Here is an 18289-nt window from a genome sequence, read left to right as displayed (position 1 = left end):
GGGCACAAGGGTTATTTCGCAGTCCCAGGAAATCTGGGCCAGGCCGGATGACATTTTCAGTCTGAAATAAGTGCATGAGATTGCGCAAATTCAGTTTTGTAATTTAAGGATGTAGTCCTGAAAGCAGTGCGCTCTCTGGAACCTGTAAAAAAGCCTCCAGTGGTAAATCCAAAAGTCCTCTTGGGGAGGAGTGTGACAGGACTCTTTATGAATAAAGTTAAATGTATACACACTGCCTATGGGTTTTATACGTCCAGTTTTACAAAGATGTATTTGTTTCTGACATTCCATATGCTCTATCCTTATTACTGTGACATGCCCATTAATCCAAGAAAAACATGTAGGTCAGATTGTTGTCAGTGAGATGAGGACTGAGCAGCAGCTGTCCCCACTTTGGGAAACATAAAGATTCTTGATTCTCCACAGCTGAAGGAAGAATTGAAAATAGAATCAAGCCCTCTCTACCAGTGAACAGAGAAACATAAAAACAGCACCATTATTTGTGTGAAATATAATTAAAAATTTCTAGAATAATATTCTAGAGCTCACAAGGAAAAAAAAAAAAAGCGATGTCAGCAGTGTAGCACTGGGAAACTGAGGGTCATAAGATAAGCTTAGAAACCCTTAAGGGAGGGAAATATGACTCAGAAGGATTACAATATATGAAAAATACTTCTAAAAAAATCCAGAGGCAATGAATTACATTTCAGAAATTCCCTTAACAACTTTATAACTTCATTTTCAGTAAAAGTAAAAACACTCAGAAGTTGGCTGGTTACTCCTTCTGTTTCTCCTGTAAATCATAGAATAGAATATAGAATATCCTGAGTTGGAAGGGACCCTTAAGGATCATCAAGTCCAACTCTTGACACCGCACAGGTCTACCCAAAAGTTCAGACCATGTGCCTAAGTTCACAGTCCAATCTCTTCTTAAATTCAGACAGGCTCGGTGCAGTGACCACTTCCCTGGGGAGCCTGTTCCAGTGTGCAACCACCCTCTCTGTGAAGAACCCCCTCCTGACATCCAGCCTAAATTTCCCCTGCCTCAGCTTAACCCCATTCCCACGGGTCCTGTCACTGGTGTTAATGGAGAAAAGGTCTCCTGCCTCTCGACACCCCCTTACGAGGAAGTTGTAGACTGTGATGAGGTCTCCCCTCAGCCTCCTCTTCTCCAGGCTGAACAGGCCCAGTGACCTCAGCCGTTCCTCGTACGTCTTCCCCTCCAGGCCTTTCACCATCTTCGTAGCCCTCCTCTGGACACTTTCCAACAGTTTCATGTCCTTTTTATACTGTGGTGCCCAGAACTGCACACAGTACTCGAGGTGAGGCCGCACCAGCGCAGAGTAGAGCGGGACAATCACCTCCCTTGACCTACTAGCGATGCCGTGCTTGATGCACCCCAGGACACGATTGGCCCTCCTGGCTGCCAGGGCACATTGCTGGCTCATATTCAACTTGCTGTCTACCACGACCCCCAGATCCCTCTCTTCTAGGCTGCTCTCCAGCGTCTCATCGCCCAGTCTGTACATGCAGCCAGGGTTTCCCCGTCCCAGGTGCAGGACCCGGCACTTGCTCTTATTGAACTTCATGCGGTTGGTGATTGCCCAAATGAAACAGGCTGTCAAAGACAGCTTCTCTCTATGTCAGATTCACACACTAATATTTTCCAAGAGAGAGGAATTCCGAGACTTTCACCAATTAACATGATGATATTTTTATGCACACTGTTTAGAAACATTGATGCTGCAGTACCCATTAGCTGGACACAACTTTTTCCATTTGAAAAATAAAATAAAACATTATTAATCAATGTTCCATAATGAGAGGTGGAATTATTCTTATTTTATTTTATTTTATTTTATTTTATTTTATTTTATTTTATTTTATTTTATTTTATTTATTTTTTTACATCAGGGTGGCTAGAAGTTGAACATATTCTTCTGTATGCTTGATAGTTATCTTTAAATGGCTTTGTTTGTCAGATACATGATCATATCATAAACCTCTTTACAAGCCGTGATGCAGATTTGGTTAACGTAACCCTAACATTTGTGCCAGAAGACTGCTTGTGCCTAGTTAGTCTTTCAGACTGTTCTTGGTAGTGCACATCTGCTTCTGAAAACAGTATTACAAAATGGTTACCTCTGTCTCGTCAGCCAGAAAACCTAAAGACGTACGCGCATAGGTAACTACAGGAAGACATGTCTCCTTAGTGTCTCAGGACCCTTGTGTATCTATGAGTAAAATAAATTAAATCAAAGCATTAAGGTATTTACAAAAATATAGGAAGCCTTACACGCCGATTCAGTTTCTGTGTGATTCAATGATTCCTAGAAACTTTAGGAAGCTCAACACAGGTATGTTAATAAAGGGAGGGTGGTCGCAGAAGCTGAAGGCTTCCTTATAACCTCCCAAGATACAGCATTTCTTAGGATCTAGTCCAGTATTTCTGGCTTTTAAAAATCGTACACAGAAATTCATTTTGACATCCCTCACAGATTGGCCTTGGTTATTCTTGAAATAACATACTTCTCTTGTATAACCTACAGGCAGTTAAAAACTAGCTACCTAGTTGATTTACAAGAAAATACAGTATGATGTAAGATATAAGGCTTTGTGAGGTAATAGATTTCTTTTGAAATCTTCTATTACTTCTTTTGTTCCCTGGGGAAAACTATTATTGTTGTCAGCTGCTGCTTCAAAAATGAAAATAGGTCTCTTTCTGTTGGGACCTGAGGGCACTAAAGGAGATTAAGGGGCCTGACCAGCTTCACCTGGGGCTTCCTCTCGCCCCTTCCATGGGCCTTGGAGCCCCATTTTGATTCAGCCTGGAGCATTTCAGATCTTTTCTGAACTAAGTTGTAGGAGCGTAGGTCTCCAGTGCAGGCAGAGCCTTGTCTGTGCCTGGCCGCGGGCCTTACTGATCCTTATCGGCATCCCTGCTTCCTGGCCTGGCTTTTGACTGCCACCACGGGCTTACCTAGCGGTTACTGTCCTGTGTCTGACTCTGGTTGCTATTGCAAGGTCTGATTCTGACTCACACCCCTGGCTTTACTTTACACATTGGATTTACATGTTGATCTGGCCTCTCAGTTGAAGCAGGCTGCTAGCGAGGCCTGCCCTGCTCACCCCGCTCAGGAGTCGGGGCTGCTACTGGCCATAGCTCCTCAGCCTGTTGCTCCAAGAACTTGCCTTCCTTGAAATAGCAAAGACTCTGCTAAACTTGGGAGACTTGGAAATTAATTTAAGATAACCTTAAAAAGTGAAGTATTTTCTTGGATTTGCTGAAAATATATATATATATTATTATCAGAAAGCTGGAGATTGAAAGAGACTAATTATACTTTAGTAATTGTCACTTTTGTCTCCCAGCAAAATGAGAAGCATAAAAAAAGATGGTAAGTCAATCTGACTGTTGATTTTTTTTTTCCCCTCTTTTTAATCAGTTCAAATGTTAAGTAAAAATAAAGAAGATAGCCTGGATTCTTTGCTGAGTAATTTTTCTGTAATTAAGATAGACTGATTTATGTTGGATGTGAATACAGTCCTGTGGGTTTTAGTATTTGCACTTATATGTGTGCAAGTATATGTAAAATGGGAGTCTTAAATGAGGAGAAAACCGTGCTACTATTAAAAAGAATATCTAAATTTCCATTAACTTCAAAGGAAGAAGATGGAAAGAGGCATTTCCAATAAAGCCTGTGTTTATAACTGTTCATCCTAGAGAGATTTATAAAGCAATGTTACTCCACACCTGCCATAAGGGTATCACGACTTCTATTCTTATGTGTAACCATCAGGCATATACACAATTTCTTTTTCTAAGCAGAGCTCTCAAATTAAAGTTTTTTTTTTTTTTTTTTTTTTTTTTTAATTACCTACCAGAACATATTAAAAACATCGAACTATTTATTTTATTGAAAAACAGCCTTTTTCAGTTTGATATCAAGAAAAAAGCTGAGAGATGATAAAGGGCCTCTTCCCCTGTTTTTTCTTTCAGGGTTGGTGAGTTAGCAGTGCTTACAGTGTCATAACACAGTGGCAAGCTGCGTTGCGAGCTTTAAATGAGTTTGGTAATGGCTTTGGAAAGAGTTTGTAAAATGACTTTAAATGAGAGAATATCCTGTTTTGAAGATTTCATAAATCTCAAGAAGTATAATTAGAAAAAAAATGCTGCTCTAGTTACTTAGTGAAAAGCAGGATCTTTTCAGCTTTCGTAGTTGGCCTTCAATTATTTAGGCCCTCCAGATAGGCAATACTATATGGCAATTCTGAGGCTTGTTTTGTTACAACTCCCAGAGCTCTCTGTTTAAAATTAGATAGCAATGTTCAATTGCCAGAGCTGTAGCCGGTGTTTAGCTTTAATCTTAATTTTAGATAAATATGATATTGTTTTATAGAATTATTTGGCTTTAAACACGAGGCTTATAAACAGAAGCAATAAATTAAATTCCACTGAACAATTTTGTTAGAGCTTCATTAGAAGGCTAGTTGGGTCCAGTGTTTTAATTCCTCATTCTTCAGATCCTCAAATACTTGTTTAATTTGCCTGCAGAGAGTAGTTCTCTAGGTAACAAAATGAATTGCTGAACAGAATAGGTGTTTGTCTTTAAGATCAGATCATTGTAATATTTGTTTCAAGTGACTAATCTTGCTGTTTTGAGCAGTCTTCTGAAATAATGGTTGAGAAGTTAAGGATTTTTTTTTTTTTTCCCACAAGTTCCTGAAAAATCAGAGCTTTCATGATTTAAAAAAAAAATAAATAATAAAAAATCTGGTCTTGCTAGTTCTACTAACTTTAAGAATATTTGTAACTGTCAGAAGGATGAATACATTTCTCACACTTAAATTTTACTTAAAAAAAAAAAAAAAAAAGAAGAAGAAATGTTCTTGATTCTAAGCAGTCTTTAAGATTTCAATCTATAGGTAAAAACAAATGTGATATTTTTATTTTCAGTCATGGGGATTAAGTTATGTTGGAAGTTGCTAATTTACAGATAAACACTTATTTGCTTCATTGTTTGATGCTTGATTGTGTGCTTACAGTATTTGATAGCAAATAAAAATGGAATCTAGCAAGTGAGTTTGAGTATGTACTTCATCCTTGTTAGTCCAGAGTCCTTGCAATTAGTGTGGAAGTTGGCACATACAGACTTCAAGCTTTTTTTCTTTCTTCCCATTTATTCTGGACTGATGAGAAACAGCAACAAAACTCCATCTTCTATTGATAATTAACTTCTGTTTTAGCATAAAAAATAGAAGACTTTGAGTATGTTAAACAAAGTTCCTTCCCTCCCCCCGCCCTCTTGCAAATTGTCATTTTTCTTTTTCTTTTTTTTTTGTCTTTTCCCAACTTTTGTGAAATCTTAGTTCATGATTCAGTTTTTAGATAGTACTTCTATTAGTATTTACCCAGTTTATTCAGTTCCCTGAACTTGAAGGTATCAAGAAGGAGAAGCTGCATGTCTCAAATATGGAAACTACTTTGTATTTTATTCCTGTGTTCGGTCACAGCAGCTGGATGAGAAATGTAATGAAATATTTGGTACTCTTGGTGGGAGGACATACAGCTTTTCGTCTGTTGTGACACGGTTTTAGATGTTGAGCTAAACTCAGGTGTCCTCTTAGTTTGTGAAGCAGTTTGGAATATGTGAATTTTCTAGTTTTCATTGCTTTCTTTTAATTCTCCATCATAAAAGACTAGATTAATAGCTCCATACAGCCCAATGAGACAGAGTGAGCTCTGTGGAGCTTAGAGCAAAACATGACCCGAAGCGCTGACAGTCAAAGCATTCTTACTATAGTAGAGGCCTGATTTCTTGTAACTGGATTATGCGCAAAGTGTTGCGTTGCCCATGAGTGACTTTGGCATTACCTTGGATGACCAGTCTCTCTCCCTCCCTCTCTCTGATTAGAATGATTTCTGTGTTTTTTGTTTTTTGTTTTTTTTTTTTTTTCATCCCCTTCCAATTCTGCTTCAGGCAGAATTTTGCTCAGTTAAAGGATTAACTCAATCATATGAGAAGCAATTCAGGATGCAACATAGTTAGTTACCCTGAAAATTTTGCTTCTGCAATTGGTACTTAATGCTGCGGCAATGAGTGTAAGCTGGCTGTTACAATCAAATGAAAACTTATGTGGTCTCTTCTTTGCTAAAAACATTCACTGGTTTTAACAGAATAAAGCAAATATTGGGAAACTAAGAGAAGTGGCAATCACACAACATTGTGCCCAATATTCAGAAAACAAAATGTTTTGAAATCTTTTGGTTATATACCGATGGCAATTAAAATAATGTTTTTATATTATTGTCTTCAGCAGACTTGACTTTATGTTGTTGGAAATAAGAAAGGAAAGCAATTTTTATTTTTGAAAGTTACCTATTGGAATAATTGTGGTCCTTGGACTCACTTCTCTTGTTCCGGTGTTTTGCTATGTGAAATAAGTACGGGGTCATATTTCATAAAGTTACCAGGAGACTAATCATATGTGTAATGCTAAAGGTGATACACTGAAGTGTTTACAGTGTTAGTTTGTGTATAAAACTGATAATACTGAATTTGCAAGGGTGTCAAAACTGATGATACCAGCGTATTAGTCTTTATCACCGACTCTAAAGGTCTCTGAAAGATCAGTTCTCATTGAGGTCTCTCTGCCTTATTCCCTTGGTTAATGTATATATTATACTGACTCAGTGTGTGTGTATATATATATTCCCATGTGTGGAGATGGTGATGCTAATTTTTGTAATTTCTGTTGTTACCATGTATGTCCTACATACTATTTGCTAACTTTCTTAAAGTTGCTACAACTGTAGAATGAACAAGAGAAAAAGATCTTCTCAGCCACTTAATCTGGCCTTTTTAAGTGGTGTATGCAAAGGAGCTCTCACTGGTGATATCACTGGTGAGTAGGAAATAGATATCGATTATCTTCTGTTCTGCTCATCTCACCAAGTTTCCAGAAAGGAATTAAATGCCTTCCTATCACCCAACTGGCAGTGGAGGAATCTTGGTGTCTGTAGCCATCATCGCCCAGCCAAACCTAGCTAGCAAATATTCTCCTTATGCCTTCAGATTACAGGGCAGCAGGTCAATGCTGTGTCTCATAGATGGTCGAAGGGGATTTCACTAAGCTCCGTAAGAGGCTGTGTAAAGAAACCAGTGATTGTTCAACTTTAGCAGCACTGGAGGTACAGCCCCATATGCTATGGCCCAGCAGGCACTGCGGTGGTTGTTGCTAGACATTGAAATATTTCTTGCTTAGTACGTTGTTTTTCCCTGCCAAGGATGGATTGTAGTCTATTTTATGTACTAATAAAAGGTATCTTGGAGATTAAGTGTTTTAGTGTACTTACTTCCAAGAGTTGTATGTCATTTTCTTGTCAGGCTCCAGCCTATTTTTCCCTCCCACAGAAGCCCACCACAGGAGTTCAGAAATGGCAGATGTCAGTGGTCTGTCCCTATTAGCTTTTGTGCTGCACAGTCACCAGAACTAAAGATCTGCACTCCATGTTTTGCAGTGGACAATATTTGGGTGCAGTCGTGCTGCAGTGTAAGGCAAGGGGATGGTTTGGAAACATGAGAATGCCTTCAAGTGAAGGATGAACGTGTTGAATAATGAAGTGATTTTGAAACTGTAAGCTTGAGCAAGTATCTCACACCAGCAAACACTCGAATTTTGACTGAAACTGCTCATTGTGCTGTCATTAAAGAAGAAAAAGTGAAAAACAGACACTTCTATGTCAATCAGTCCAAATGCTAAGGATCAGATGTAATATGTACTCAATGCAGAGAGCTCCTTCAGAATTAAATTTTGGCTGTAGTCCTTGTTCCTAGGCCTGAATTTTTGAGCCTCGCTGCATGCAGCTGATGTCATTCATGTGCACCCATGAGATTTGCGAGCAGAGATTGAAATGTAAATGTCTGCGCCCAAGTTTAGGGAAGAGGGGAGTTTTCTGAATTTTATACTAATGTGTGTGAAAGTACTGTTATGCCATTACTTAGGGATCTAAATGCAGCTGGGTCTAGTTCATAGTTTTCATTTAAACTTTTATTGATTACTGACCCCAAAGAAATTACCCACAAACTGGAGCATGAAAACGTGTGCCATGCAGAGGTGTATTTCATTTAATGTGGTAGTAAATATAGTTATACAAGAGGGAGACGAATCTTAGGGAGACTTGTCTGATGCTGCAGATGGTTTTTGCAAATACTGCGGTGGCTGGTGAAATCTCTGAAGGATAGGAAAAAAAAGAGTCAAGGCCACAACCTCAATTTAAAGCATAACAAAATTAGAAATTGAAAGGATTTGGGAGGGAATGCTCCTCTTAGGAAGAAATTGCGATTTTGTGTCTCTTGATATGCCACTGTATTTCTGCCCTTGTAATTGAGTGCTGTACCAAGGATGTACTGTGTGTCTGGTCTCCCTTTTTACAGTGAGTGGAGATTGGGGCTGATAACTCTTCTGCACCTTAACTGCAAGGCCAAAGCCAGGATTTGGTGCAAAGACGTGTACCATCATGTGTGTGCAACAGAGCATGAGTTAATGCTGAATGCGTGCGTAATGAATTCACGGTAATACCATGTATTCAAAAGAGTTGAGTTAAAGAGTTGGATTAAATTTCAGATTATCAATTGTTTGTTATTTTTATAATTAATATTATTGTACTTTATTTTCAAAATACTTAATAAGCAAATGTCTACGCTGTAGACGGGTTTTAAGAGGAACAACTGAATTTGTCACCTACACGATACTCTGGATGGGATCAGAACATGGATAGGATCCATGTTAGCAAGCAGTTTATCTCTGGAATCGCTCGTGATCTTTGGAAGTGGCATTCAAAGTAATTATGTGAATCGAGAAGGAAAGTCTCAGTGTTGTGATTCTTTCATGGATATCTTCTTACTGCTTATTGGAAACATTTTTAAAATTCTTCTAGTTTGCGTTCTTTGACTGTGACTTCATCACCTGCAACTTCAAGTGCCTTTTATTCTGTGGTTACTGTATGTTCTTGTGGACTCTAAGGAAGACGTGTGTAAGAACACTCAAATTCATTTAATGTTGGGTTGTGTGTCATTGTACAAAGCCAATGTAGGCATCTTTTTTTAAAACTCTAGGGCTTGCTCTGTATACAAGACCTTGTCTACTGTTGTACTTACCTTGAATGGGTGTTTCTTATTGGAAATCCCCTTCCAATTTGATGTTTGTTGTTTTTAATATATATACTTGCATCCTAACAATATGTGACAGGATAGCGGACTGATAAAGCACGAATACCTCTGAATAAAGGAACTGTTCTGTCTTAGTAAATTTGTACTAAATATATATATTGAGAGAATGATTTCATACACTATTAGAGTATTTCCATGCACTAGCAGTTGATTCTGATGACAGTGTTTCAAATTTAATATTTTTAATGTATCAAGCATAATTCTCTTCCTGAAGCCTTGACAGTCATTCTTTTCAAATGAACTAAAGGTTTCTTCTTTGCTTTGTAATTATTCCACAGATTAATATGTTGTAAAAGGGCTCATTTCTATGCCTCAAATTAAGCTAGTTCTGTTTCAGCTTTTTCTTAATTACTTGTGTAAGTAAGAGTCATAAACCCATGGCAGAGAACAAATTAGAAAAAAAATAAAAAATAAAAGGCGGCGGAGAGAGGTGGTGGTGGCATCTATTTGGCTTCTTTAATGATAAATTACTTAAAACTCTTTCTGAAACAGCCCCTACAAAGGAAATATTAAGGAACTTAATAGCCTATATGTAGTTATGAAAAGAACATAAAGTTTTCAGGCAGTAGTCTCATCAGGGACCCAATTGTAAACAGTCTGGAGTGTACCCACTTAATTATGTGAAAACCTGGCATGGTGCTCTGGGGAAGAATTAAACAATGCTAAACCTGCATCCCACACTCAAGTGGAATATTTAATCAAGTCAAAAGCTTTGTTGTACCCTATAGCAAGCCAAGTTAAATCTAGGCTGTTAAATATTTTATTAGTGTTGATGTTCATTCTAGCCATATATCAGATCATGGTAACAACAACAGAAGTATTTCTCTCAGTGTAGGGCTATGGTACGTAATTTTCATTGAAGCTTGGGATGGCTATTATGGAAAGTGGCCTCCAGAAAAGCTGCTTGAGCTAGGAAGTGGCCTGTGCTGAACTGTGTTAAGATCATCTGGATTCCATTCAGGAAAGAACAATTCATAAATGTGTGCCATTCTAGGCCCCATCAAATATATTAATGGATTAAAAAAAAAAAAAAAAAAGGGACTATTGTACTAGTCCGTATTGTACTAGTCCACTGACATGGGCTATTTTTACTCAAACCCAAGGACACCTCTAAGGAAGAGAAAAACTAAAAGAAAAATTGTGTTTTTTTCCTTCAAGCTCAAATAACCAAAAAAAAAATAGGTTTCCTTGTATGATACTTTTGAAGCTGGTCATATCAAAATTATTTAAGCTTATATTTTAACCTTTTTTTAAACACTCAGTGCTTTGGTAAGCTAACTTTGACAAAAAGCAGGTTTGTCCTGCAGTTTGGCAAATACCACGCATACCTCTATTAGCTATGAATTATTTGTTATGTGTTCAGCGTTTTATGATGCTTGCAGTGGAGGGGCACCATAAAAGCAGTTATATGCACATTGTGTCAGAAATACATTTCTCATAGGTTTTGAAACCTGAGACATTGTTTAGGGATTAATGCATAACTGTGTGCCATAAAGTAAAATGATAGCTGTCTTCTTCCTTAAATGTTCATTTCAAAATGTACTAAATTCAGCTTTAAATATTTCTAGACACTAATGATAATTACAAACCCACCATTGTCTTTGGCAGTTTAACACAGATAAGCTTTGAGTGGAAAATGAATAGCTTTTAGTAAAAATAATGTATAGGTCAAGCAGCACATAAGAGGCCACATGTTCTAGTAGTACATACACATTTCTAGTGATTTATTTTTTTTTTTTGGAGGGTTTTATCCCATTGACATCCAGTAAATATAAATACTTCAGAAGTGCCAGTTAACTGAAAGTACAATGAAGTTATAGGTAGCTGAAAACAACACAGGCCTAAGGCCCAGCTTGGCCTTTTTCTATTTTCTGATTCTTGTTCATACAAGGCCAAAGTAGGTTTGGGCCTAGAATTCACACAGGCATTATTCTTGTGTCCACAGTCATTTAATTTATTAAAATAGAATTCAGTTTTCCTTCTGAAGAGGGAAATCAATAATGTTTTATTATTCTGTCACTTGATGCCTCTAGAAACCACCTTCTTGCTCCAATGTTCTGCAGTAATGAAGCCTCCAGTGTTGCTCCTTCACATGCTTGTAAGCTTTTTGAACCTAAAATGACCTCTTGTTTATTATGTTCTACAGAATAAGAGCAAATTCGGGGAGGGGGAAAGATTCATTACCTCGTCTGGATAATTATGAATGCCATATTAAATATTCCTCTGACTTTTCTCCCTTCAGAGGTGAAATGGTTCCTTTTATTGCAGTCCCTGTGGTAGGGCTGCTTGAGAAGTGTGGCTGTCAGCTGGGCTCTGAATTGGTGGAGTTTGCAGTCAGGATAATATCTAAGTTTCCCAGCCCTGAAACTTTAAAGTTTAGCTCATTAATTTTGTAACTGTTGGCCCTCCTGTACTCTTAATTAAAATAATAACAATAATTTTCAAATTCCAATGCTCTTACATTATCTTGTTTCCTCTGTTTATTTAATCAACTTTTTTTTTTTTAATTTTATTTTTAACTTTTTTAAATTAATTTTTTTATCGTTGAAAATGTGAAAATGCATCATTTTTCTTTAGATGGCAAGTCAAACACATTTGGGGGTTTTCACGTTAGAAATTATGCAGACAAGTAATATGTAGTACATATCTTCTAGATCTACAGTCTAAACAGAAATTAGAAAAATAACAGATACAAAGGCAAGGTGCTTTGTCCAAGGTGTTGCAGCTCTAGGAGCCAATATTTCTTGCTGCATTTTCCAAAATCTTTTGGCCTTTTCCAGATATTTTCCATCCTTCTCTTTGGGTTTATTGTTCTCTTATGGAAAAAAAAGATCCTTGCTTTTCTATTTCCTAGTTTGGATTGCAGGAGTGCTTTGTCTGCTTGTTACATTCATTTTCTTGCTTGCTGTGAGTACTGGTATGGATAAAATAGCTCTTCAAAATATCTAATCAAATTTTCTTTGAAATGGTCTTCACATTAGAGGAAGGCATTTTGTCTCCTATTGTGTAGCTTCACTGAAAAGCAAGCACATTTACACCCTAATCCTTCATTTAAGCACACTATTAATTCTATCCATATGACCTGTTGAGGCATATATATAAATAGAAAAGAAACGTTCATCTGATTATACAATCAAATATATAGGGCCTTGTAGTAATGGGATTGTGATGAGCATAGTTAAATTGATTTTTAGCACGTTGTGATAGGGTAGGAATAAACTAAGTAGTTCTGAAAGTAGCTCTACTGCTGAGTACAACATCCTGACCCTTGTGTCAGTACCTTGCAAGCCTGTGATCTGATGTGATGGCCTTATGCTTGTTTATTTTGAGTTTGTGACTGAATTTGCATTTTCTGATGGATCTTGGTGCGTGTGGGTATTAGGTAACTTGTCAGATCATGATCTATCAACGTGATGTGTTTCAGTGTTTCCTCCTAGTCACTGACCGAAGTGTGTTGACTGTTGTTTTTACTAGGAAATAAATGCATATTTATTGCTCCAAGTCTGAGCTTTTTCTGGTACTCATACGAAGCCAGCACTGGGCTGGCTGCAAGCAAGCTGGTCTCTGTGTTGATGGATAGCTGCGGCGCAAAAGCTTTAATATAAAGGAAACATTTTTTCTCTAGAATGGATATAGAGATGAGGAAAGCCACTGAACTGATGGATTGAAACTGATGGAAATATGGTTTTTTCCTGTTTCTACACTTTGAAGGCAGAAAAAGCTTGTACAATGCGGGATAAATAGCTTGAATAACGTAATCCTATTACTTTTTATATGTCTGTATAGACAGTGCCTGTCTTGAATCTCGCAATTGAAATACTAAGACCAACAGCTTTTATCTAAATAGGAAACAAAGGTCGCATTAACCACATCACCTAAAGATTTCCCATTTAGATTTAAGGCCGCTTTTTGACAGATTAGAGAATGCCAACAACACACAAAGCACTTTGTAAAAGGTTGCAGCGGTTAATACGTTGAGTTATTTTTCTCTGATTCCAACAGACAAACTCATGGAGTTCTTGCGTGAGAGCTTTCTGCAGGGTCTGTTCTGCATTCGATGTGTGCCATGCTTTGCTTTTGCTGTTGCCTTCATTTCCACAGGGCATCCGCCTCCTGAAAAGTGCTTCTTTAGCAGAAGTCTTTGCGAGGCTTTAAGTTGATCCTTTTTGTTGTCATTGTTCTGGTTTCTTTGTCTTAGGCATGTGAATATTTAGACAGAAGCCACAGTGGATTTCATAGGTTTCAAAAATTCTTTTCTTATTTTAATTAACACACAAGTCCTTCATGTCAATGTTAAATGCTTTTCACTTCTAGTAATATTACCTGCCTTTAATAGCAAATTGTTCTTGTAGTGGTGATGTTTTTTAAAAACAGACAAAAAAGCAGGAAGCAGGATCACTTGACAGGAGTAGAAAGCAATTACAGAAGCCTTCTATCAGCAGGTGTGAAGGGGCAGCAACACTTGGCAGGAAGGGAGTGAGCCAGCTCTGCTCAGGTCAGTAAACTTGGAACCAAGCTCAGCTGCAGGCAGAAGAGCAATCCTGATCATGGCTTCACTCTGTTCCCTTGAGACACTGTTGCTTGAGATCTTAGAATTTTTTTAAGAGCAGTACCAAACTGCATGAGATTTCAGTGTTGTGTTCAATTAGTTCCAAGGATCTGTACGGAAAAGATCACGTTAAAGAACTTTCATTTAAAAGATGGATTATTTTAGGGACTGAGGTGGTACTAGCTCATCCGGAAATATCACTGTATATTAATTACTCGAGACCTTTTGATGTAATTCTTATGTCTGGTTATTGAGATTCTCAGTCTTATAATGTTTTATTTCATCTTCAGTAAACTATTGCAGGTGTACCCCTTAGTACTTTAAGCATTTCTTGCCATGGGTATGCTATCAGCATATTAAGAAAATAGGTAATAAAAAGAAGTCAAAAATGAGAATGAGTCTTGCTAAGAGTTGCATTTTAATGAATGCCAGTTCACAGACTAGTGGAATCTCTAGTACATGAGCAGCTCACTGAATGCTGAGATACTGGAAGATAAAGGCTTTGATTCAAATTCCATAAGCCATGCTTTTAAGAAGTGTGGGTTTTTCTTCTGGTATAAATTGCAACTTTTTTCTTTTGTAGAAACAAATAAATAGCTAAGCCTGAAGATAGTTACCTTAGATTTGCAAAACGTATTCCTGCAAACATCTATAGAGGTATGCTCAGTATTCCTGCGTATGCGTACTTGAAGAACCCCTGGCATCCTTAGGAACAGTTCTTCTCAGCCCATGCCAATGATTGACTCTTAATTTCAGTGTTGTAGGTCATTGTAGTTCTTGTGTGTTTGTTTATGCAGAGGAAATAAGTTCCTGATAAGCAGGTTTGTATCTTTTATGAGAAAACACGGTGTTGGTTGAATTGGGAGTTTCCTGCAAAAGTGTCATTTTGATCTACAAACCTTCACTGTAATGAGTGCAAAGAACAAAGTCACCACGAGAAGGAGACTAATGAAAACAAAATCTAGCTGTAATAAGAGACCAGCAAGAACAGTCTTTAGATAACTCTGGCTTCAAAAAGCTGACAGTTTAATTAAAATCATTATTGGGAACACTAGGTAACACAGCTTTGCATTTAATAGAAATGTTTTGTAAAAACGAATGTGTGACTAGCCAGTAACCATTAATTTAAATTTTGAAATGGAGGATAATGGCTATTAGTAGGCATTTTTGCCATCATCTTGCACTGTTTGCTGTCTAGCCATGTTACAGGCACAATAAGATGGTGGTCTGGCTTTGCATTTTGCTGTCTTGCAAAATGGAGTCATTTCAATGTTTCAGCAAGATTTTGGATGCTATTGAAGCAAAGCATATATATACTTAAGTACAGAGCCTTATGTCATGGAAAGAAAAAATATAAGAAAAAAGGTAATTACTTGTGTGTTTTTCCTATCCTATTAACGCTAATCAAGGATGTGCTTACTGTCTTGAACGCTTTTAATAAAAACTTGAGTTTCAGGTGGGATTCATTTGGGATGCAAGATGAAAACCTTTTTGAATAAGAATATTGATAGCTTCCCTTCAAACCTCAGAGACAGTTGTTTCTAAGCTTATCTTTGCAAAGTTCATGCAAAGCTTAGTGTATGTCTTGCTTATCTTTTGCATGTTGTAGTGCTTCAGAATACTGCTTGACAATCATTTACTTTACACCACTGTGAGTGAATAAGAATTAATCCAGCTTTACAGTGAGGCTGAAAGAACTGAGGCTAAGCGATTTCCTCAAGGTCATCCAGAAGATTATTGGCAGAGCCAGGATTAAAACTTACTTTTTAAATCCTAAAAGATGAGAATTTGTAACAGGGCCTGAATTAGGGGGGAGGCATGGGGTGGGAGAGGAAGACTCTTAGGAATGTATTAAGCAAATTGAAATACTTTCTTGCAAGCAGCTTGTTTCTGCCCCCCCCCAAAAAAAACCACGTAGGCATACGAGAAAAGAATTTCAATTTTTCTCTTTTTCTGTCTTTCCTTTGCAATTCGAGGTGCTTAAGATTAAGTGTTGGGACCAAAGTCTTCAAAGCTTCCCTTCTCATCCCCCTGGTAGGTAGGTCCCCTTGGAATTTATGTTCACGTAAATGGGGAACGAGAACTTGAGTCTGGCTCAGAAGAGGTATTTATATATGCTTTATTTTTAACCTTCATATAAACCTCTACTGTAAGAAGATTAGAGTCAATCTGGAAATTTGAGTTTAAAAAGAAGTCTATGTATACCTCTGTTTTGATGATTTTAGTTGGCTCTCTGTCAAATATAGTTTAATTCTGCTAGGGAGCTGGCTTCTAAACAAAATCTGACTAGCCCTAAAAAAATCCAGAACCTTGAAAGGCACACATATCATTAGTATGAGACTTTCTTGTGTGCATGCAGCGGGGGTTAGATGCCAATGATTCTTTGTGATGTTACTACAGTGTGTGGCTTTCTATTTATGCTGTGAAGCATGTTTGTATATCAGGAAGCTAAATGAGGGGAGAGTCTTCATTAGCGCTCGTTTTCCCCCTGTTTTTCTAGGCAGGCACAAAACTGTCTGTTGTCTGGTTCAGAGTTTAGACAGAAGTCCTAATTAAAAAGTATCATAAAAGCTTAAAGGGTGTTCAGGTGACTTGTTAGGCAGCCAAATATGCCACATGCTACTGAGTCCACAGAATGCATATCTGTGGAAGCATTGACAAAACAATAGTACTTGGGCTATTTAGATTTAAAACATTATTGCACTTATTTCATGCTAAAACACATTTAAGGAACCTTGTATAATACTTCTTGAGCAAACCTCCAGAGCAAGTTTTTTTCATACGTCCATTTAAAAGCTTTTAAACAGACTCCTTTTCAACCTCCAGTGTTTATTCTAGTTAACTGCTCCATAATGTATTTTTGCTCTTCCTTATAAAAGAGTCCTGGATCACAGATACATCCTCATGATCCTGTAGGTAAAATTTCAGTTCTGGTGAGTTGCCTTACTAAGGGAATTCCTTTTTTTTTTTTCTTGCCAAGCTGTGCCATGGAATTTCCCTACCTAGATAAACTACAGGCAGCATAAATTTGACCTCGTCCATAGGTCAAATGACCAGTTGACATCCCTTGTTGCTCAGAAACACTAATACTGAACTTTTCAACATGTGGTTATTTCTGGTACTATGCCTCATGTGAAGTAGCTTGACATTATTTCTGCATATTGGATCCGGAGTTCAACCAAGACATCAAAACATTTGTTTATTCTTCAAACTTGTAGATCCCAGTTGCCTTAAGTTTATGCAATAATTCAGAAACCAATCCTGAAAGGATAAATATTTCTGTGCATGTAAGGAAAGAGCTGCATGGAACATCTGCTTGTCAATTGCTTGAATTTATTGTGGCCAAATACTTAAGAATTTTGACAAAATGAACCCCAGGAGAAACTATTCATCTTCAGAGTGGTCTTTTGGTTATAATTTTGTATGTGTAGAAACTCCATTAGTTCGTAAATGTAATGGCATCATCAGGCTTTGTGGATCCTAATAACTTCCTGGGGATTCCTCTACAACTAATTTGAGGAGGTGATCTGAGGATTTGGCATGAGAATGCTGTGATGCGCAGTGAGCTGAATCTGTGTATTTTCAAACAATGTGTTACTGCAAACTGCGAATTTCAAACTTCAACACACTGGTTATTACAGCACATCTGGCATTGCCTGCTCTTTCAGGTGAGAGCTTGTATTCTTCCTGATAACTTATTAAAAAGACAACTTGAGGTTTAACAGTGTCATTTAAATGGGCAGAGATGGTGACAGTTTTTCTGTAATTTTGGGTGGGACTTTCTTTGCCTTGTTCTTCTTAAAGTATTTTATGGACCGCAATGAATTGGAAAGTGTTATACAAAAAAAAAAAAAAAAGTTTTTCCCAAAAAAGATTTATTGCCCTTGTGGTGTTTAATCATAAGTGATGATGAGTATGTATCTTTTACCTGGGGCTTCAAACTAGATCATACCTCATTATGCTGAAGCTCATGCATCCTGCTGAGATTTGCATGTACTCAGTGGGGCAGAACTTTGCAGCTGTAGTTCATGAATGAGCCATGCTGTAACTTTTTGGCTGCCCATGATGCGTAGAAATGGTTTCATAGTAAAGGAATTGTTTCCTGAGGTCTAGAAACCTCAAAAAAAAAAGTCAAAAACCTCAAAAAAAGTCAATTTGAGGGGCCAGCCATAAAGCTCAAATCTCCACAATTCCTTAAAAATATCAGAAGTTACCTGAATTCTGTTTGGAACAGAAGATCTTTCTAGGGATACAAAAAAAAAAAAAAAAAAAAAAAAAAAAAAAAAAGGACAAGAACAAATAAGTTTGCTACAACTTTTATCTACCAGTAGAGGTGCATTTATTGGCTCGTATGCTTATATAATATTTACTTCATTTATGAATTCATTTATAAGCAGTCTTTTCCCCACCCTATAAAGAGTAACTTAATCTCGCTGTACTTAAGTTTGTGTCTTACATTTGCACTGTTTACTGGGTGCTTCCAAAAATGTGGCAGAGATCTTGACAA

General features: G+C 37.4%; 1 long non-coding RNA gene across 3 annotated transcripts in view; it reads left to right on the top strand.

Moving 5' to 3' along the window:
- Positions 1-2778: 2778 nt before the first annotated feature.
- The window catches only part of LOC311443197, a 61368-nt gene continuing 45857 nt past the window's right edge, over positions 2779-18289 (top strand). For 2 of the 3 annotated variants that reach the window (XR_014697120.1, XR_014697121.1), the window contains exon 1: positions 2791-3398. This is a non-coding gene — a long non-coding RNA (uncharacterized lncRNA). Of the gene's footprint in view, positions 3399-18289 lie in introns of all 3 variants that reach the window. The other variant, XR_014697119.1, reaches the window with a different exon arrangement.

The sequence above is a fragment of the Aythya ferina genome, assembly GCF_964211825.1.
Source record: "Aythya ferina genome assembly, chromosome: 12".
NCBI lineage: Eukaryota > Metazoa > Chordata > Aves > Anseriformes > Anatidae > Aythya > Aythya ferina.
Note: the sequence above shows the minus strand (reverse complement) of the source record. Positions and strands in the feature narration are given on the sequence as shown.